The sequence below is a fragment of the Rhinatrema bivittatum genome, chromosome 6, assembly GCF_901001135.1.
Source record: "Rhinatrema bivittatum chromosome 6, aRhiBiv1.1, whole genome shotgun sequence".
NCBI classification, from domain to species: Eukaryota; Metazoa; Chordata; class Amphibia; order Gymnophiona; family Rhinatrematidae; genus Rhinatrema; species Rhinatrema bivittatum.
Genome location: NC_042620.1, coordinates 4,953,638 through 4,959,637, shown reverse-complemented (window position 1 = coordinate 4,959,637; position 6,000 = coordinate 4,953,638).

Here is a 6,000-nt window from a genome sequence, read left to right as displayed (position 1 = left end):
CGAGGAAGGGCCTGGACGCAGCGCCTCGCGGTCGGCAGGGAGCCCGTTGGGGGGAAGGGTAAAATCGAAGGCCTTACCCCGACTGGCTTTTCGCGCCGATCGCGCAGGCCCGAGCAGCCGCTTCCCCCGAAGTCCGTCGAAGAAGAGAAGGCCGCCGGAGAAGAACGCCGATTAAATGCCCCTGAGGCGGCGGCTGGTGATGAGGTCACCCCGGCGCCTGGCTCGTGATTGGCAGGCTGGGGGATCGCTGTGGACGCAGGTAAGTTGGGCCTCGAACGAGGAAGGGCCTGGACGCAGCGCCTCGCGGTTGGCAGGCTATTATTGTTATCTTTTGTTTATGTGAATTGTTACTCTAGTTTTTCCCTTTGTTAAACTGTAAACCGATCCGATATGGTAATTTACTATGAAGGTCGGCATAAAAAACTGTTAAATAAATAAATAATAAATATCAAGGGGGTGGAGGCAACATTTACTCTCCGTTTCCCTTGCAAATGCTTTGTAATTTACCAACAGTCTAGATATATTTTCTTTCATCCTTTGCAATTAAAATTGTACTTAGATTCACACTCCTGAGATAGCACCACAGGGATGTAGCGCATAAGTGAGTTATTGCATGAGTCGTACTCTAAACGGGTTATTTATTGTTACTATATGAATATTACCTGTGGACTCCCAAGTTTCCTATTATTTTTCAGAATTGAGATGTCATTTTTATATCTAGACGTACTGATTTCCTCTAAATAAGGGCTATTTCTGAATTATCTGTTATTCTTGGAACAATTTGTTTCTGTAAGATTTTGTTTAAATTTCAATAAAAATAAAATAAAATTAAAAAAAAAAACCTTAGGGTGAGTGGGGAGCACTCCCCTGTCATGCAGATTTCTAGTGTAAGGCAGGTAGGTAACTAGAGCCTGCAACTCACTAACTCTGCGAGCGGAGGTCATAGCGAAAAGAAAAACTACTTTCCCGGTGAGATAATGCAGACCACAGGAGTGGAGAGGCTCAAATGCAGGTTTCAGGAGCCGCGTTAAGGTCCCAAGCAGGGGCGGAGGGCGCAGTGGAGTTTTTAAGTGGAGCAAGCATCTCATGAAGCGCGTTACTAAGGGTTGTGTTGAAATAGCGACATCCCCCACGCCCTTATGAAACGCGGCTACCGCACTGACGTGCACCCTGATGGAGGAAGTTTGCAGGCCTGACTCTGACAGGTGCCAGAGATAGTCCAGAAACTTCGCCGTGGAACAAGTGAAGGGGTCTACGTACATGGAAGTGCACCAGACTGTAAACCTCTTCCATTTATAACGATAAGACCTTCTCATGGAAGGCTTTCGTGAAGCTACTAGGACTCGGGACACCGACTCTGAAAGGTTAAGAGGTTGGAGTATTAACCTTTCAACATCCAGGCCGTCAGGGATAGGGCCTGGAGGTTGGGGTGGCGTAGGCACCCGTAGTTCTGAGTTATTAGAAGCGGATCCTTCCCCAGAGGAATGTGTCAGCGCCATGAGAGGTCCTGGAGGATTGGGAACCACACCTGGCAGGGCCAATGAGAGGCTATTAGAATCATTAAGCCCTTGTCCCTCCGTAACTTCACGAGAGACTTCGATATGAGTGAAAGTGGAGGGTACGCGTAGAGGACCACTGGCCCACGAGAGGGCGAAAGCGTCCCTCGGTTGCGAGTGGTGGCTGCGAGTTAGAGAGCAGAAGTTTTCTACTTTGCGGTTGTGGCTGACACAAAGAGGTGTATGTGAGGGTAACCCCAACGTTGGAATATTGTGTCCATTACCATGGGGTTGAGAGACCACTTGTGCGGATGAAATGTGCAACTCAATTTGTCCGCCAACACATTGTCCACGCCCGGCAAGTAGGTGGCTGTGAGGTGCATCGAGTGGGAAAGGGCCCACGCCCATATCTGTGCAGCTTCCTGACACAGGAGGTAGGAGCCCGTTCCCCCTTGCATGTTGATGTACCACATCGCCACCTGATTGTCGGTTTGAATTAGGATGGCTTTGTTGGAAATGCAATCCTGAAAAACCTTGAGAGCATATCTGATTGCCCGAAGCTCCAGGAAATTTATCTGGTGTTTGGCTTCCTCTGGAGACCAGGTTCCCATGAGGTTGGAGGCATCTGTCGTCAAGGTAATTTGAGGTTCTGGAGCCTGAAATGGAAGGCCTTGAAGTAGATTGGAGTGTTGCATCTACCAGGCGAGCAACAGGCGGAGCTGTGTGGTAATACTGGACATTGGCTGACAAGCTTGAACCCACTGGGATTTTAAGGTCCACTGCATTACTCTCATGGCTAGGCGGGCATCGGAGTGACATGCACCTTGGACACCATGTGACCCAGCAATATGAGGAAGTGACGAGCAGTCGAGGATACTCAGGTCTGTAAAAGATGTGCCAGGGAGGCCAGGCTGAAAGCCCGATCCTGAGGGAGGAAGGCTTTCACCTGTATAGTGTTTAGGTCGGTCCCTATAAAAGATAGGGTTTGGGATGGAACTATCTTGGATTTGGGATAGTTGATTAGAAACCCTAGGGAGATCAGGGTATGGAGAGTGAGACGCAAGGATGCCAATGCGGCTTGTTGAGTCGGATCCCTTATCAACCAATCGTCAAGATAAGAGTAGACATAGACACCCTGATTCCGGAGGAAGGCTGCGACCACCACGAGGCACTTGGAAAAGACTTGTGGGGCGGACGCTACGCCGAATGGTAGTACACGGTACTGGAAGTGGCGAGGGCCAACCAGGAATCGCAGGAATTTGTGATGAGATGGAATAATTGAGATGTGTGTGTATGCGTCTTAGAGATCCAGAGAGCACAGCCAATCCCCTCTTTGTAAAAGAGAAAGTAGAGAGCCCAAGGTCACCATCCTGAACTTTTCCCTTTGTAGATACTTGTTTAGGGCACGAAGGTCCAGGATTGGACGAACGCCACCTGACTTTTTTGGGATGAGGAAATACTGGGAATAGAACCCTTGCCCCTGTTGGGAGAGGGTTCTATTGGTTCTATTGCTCGGGACTGGAGGAGGGTTAAAATCTCCTCTTCTAGAAGGGGAGAGTGGTGGGACGATCCCCACGTCAGCCGAGGTGGGGAGTCCGCCGGTACAGTCAGGAAGTTGAGGTGGTAACCTGTCCTGTACCTCTGGTCTTAGGATTTCAACCAGGCCCACCTTCTTGCACTAATCCCAGCTGCGGACACCCTAGAGTCAGTGTCAAATATGCCGTACGCAGCGCGGACTCATGCTTGCCCGCATCCAGGCCTTTTTGAGCCAGAGCATTAAGGTCATCCTGGAACTGGTCAGGTAAAGATTCAGAGAAATCCTGGATCTTCTTAAAAAGGTTTCTGTTATACTGGGTCATGTATAACTGTTAAGAAGCAATGCGAGATATAAGCATTGAGCCATGAAAGACCCATCTGCCAAACGCATCCAGGGATTTTTGATCCTTCCCTAGAGGTATGGAGGACTGAGGTTTGGAACGACGTGCCTTTTTCTGGGCTGATTCCACAACCACAGAGTGATGATCCAGTTGAGACCTTTGAAACCCAGGAGCCGACTGTACAAGATAGGTGGCATCTGTTTTACGGTTGACAGGCGGAACTGAACCTGGGTGTTCCCAATTCCTCTTCAGCAGGTCAATGAGGATTTCATGAATAGGAATGGACATGAGTTCCTTAGGGGTAATCAAGGAACTGGAGTGCTTCCAGCATCTTGTGCCTTGAATCCTCTTCTGTCTGAAGCTGAAATGGAATTGTCTCAGACATTTCTTTAATGAAAGTTAATAAAGGACGGATCCTCTGGAGGAGAACGCCTTCTCTCTTCAGGGGGAGAGGGCTCTGAAGGCAGATCATCTGTATCCTGGGAAGAGTCATCAGTCCAAGGATCATAAGGTTGATCACCAGCTCCCTGAGGATCTTCAGAAGGAAGAAATGGCATTATTCCCGAAGGGCCAGGCCTGGGCATTGACGGTATCGGAAGAGGCACTGACGGCATCGATGGTGGCACCGATGGAACCAGCGACATCGATAGATGAGACAGTGGCAAAATTCTAGATAGCGGTATGGGTATCGGTGTTTCTTCGCCATCCGATGTCGAAGCCATGGTGTCGGGTTTTCATCAGTGCCTCGGTCCTTCTCCTGAGGCGATGAGGAAGAAGTCGACACCTTCGGAGTAGTCGATGCCAGTCAGGCAGCACCGGTGTCCTGCTGCTGGCGAGAGGTCGATGGCATCGGCTCAGACGAAGTCGAAGTGGTCGATGGAGTTGGGGGTTTTGAATGAAAAAGAAACTCCATCTTTTCTAAGCGGGCTTTACAGCCCTTCGGCAACATTTGGGCACATTTGGTGCAAGTTAGGGTATCATGGCCGGCCCCCAAGCACAATACACAAACTCTATGCAGGTCTGTGATGGACATTGTCCGAGGACAATCGGGGCACCGACGAAAACCCGACGCCATGGCTTCGACAAAACGTTAGCCATGGTGCGGTCAATGGCCGGTAGGCCCCGAAGGGAAAACTCGACGGGAATCGACCGCAAACGAGGGTAAAGCCTTACCTTTCGACTGCGGAGTACGGATATCGATAGGGGGACCCCTATGGGGTAGAATTTTAAAATTTTTTTTAAAGAAGTTCCATAAGGAAAATTCCAGTCAGGAATCTCTAGAGCTCCTTAACCCGCGAGGCTACTGCTGCGCGGAAAAAAGAAGACTGAAGGGGGACCCCTGCTGGCTGCAGGGTTGGTGCCGTGCTGGGCATGCCCAGTAGGGGCCAGTCAAAGTTCTAGAAACTTTGACAGAAGTGTTCCGTGATTGGGCTCCACCCTGTGATGTCACCCGCTTACAATGGAGACTACGGTCTGTTATGCTGGCTTGCGATTTGAACCTTCGTGCACAAGTTGTTCTTGTACTGCTGGCAATACTAGTGCAATTGATTGGATGAAACAGCATCATTGATTGGAATAGTGGAGCCCCTGAGGCAGCGGCTGTAAAGCTGCGAAACTCGGCCTGAGTCGGGCGTTTTTACTTGACACGTCTCTGCATCAATAAAGTGTTGGAAAAGATCCAGGCATCTATTTTTTTGTGTTTACCAGGGGGACCCGGGAACCAGGGCGTGCAGGTCGGTGATAGCTGGCGGAGGCCGCGAGTTGACCCTGAGGAGTCAGTGTAGTCAAGCAAGAGGTGAGCCACAGCGGTCGCAGCACCTCTGCTCTGGATACTGACACCAGCAGTGACCTCTGACTGCCCCCCACCTCAGCCTAGCTTCCAACGCTGCCAGACCGCTCTCCTCAGGACCTTGGCTCAACCTGGGGGAAGAGACCAGTAAAGGTGAAGCTTGGATCCTCTTCTAGTCTGAGCGAGCCTGCCTACTGTCATTGGGGGTTCAAGTGGTCCACCAGCCGTGCAGCGCCAATCTTACCACAGCTGAAGGGCACTCACCCTGTGACACAACAAGAGGAAGACGTTGGTGAGAATGCATCCGATCAGGTCCTTGATGAGCTATCTGGGATACTGTGTCCAGTTCTGGAGGCCAGGGTGCAGGCGGCGCAGAGATGGGCTACCAAAATGGTGTTTGGTCTCTATCAAAAAGCTCTAACTGGTGAGAGCTCAATTACACGTACCCAAGAGGTGAGGAGGCAGGGGGATATGGATGGAGCCATTCAGATATCTCAAAGGTATATAAACAGGGTACGAGAAGCAAGGACTGCTCTAGAACAAGACTCCAGGGAGGTAAATTCAGAGCTAGCATAGAAAATAACTGGGGATCCCCTAAGCATCCCGGGGCGGCGGTGCAGACAAAACCAGTGGCGTAATTCATTATTCAGTGAGGCCTGGCACCAGGCGCAGAGCTGCCACCTCACCGGCCTGCGCTGAAGCCCTAACGGGGCCGCGGCACCGAGTTCAAAGGCCCAGGACTGGTGCCGACGTGGAAAGGCAGGCAGCAGCTGGGCTCTTTGTACACCGAGCGCGGCGCTTCCGCCCTCCCCAGACAGAATTAGAGGGAGGAGGGTTA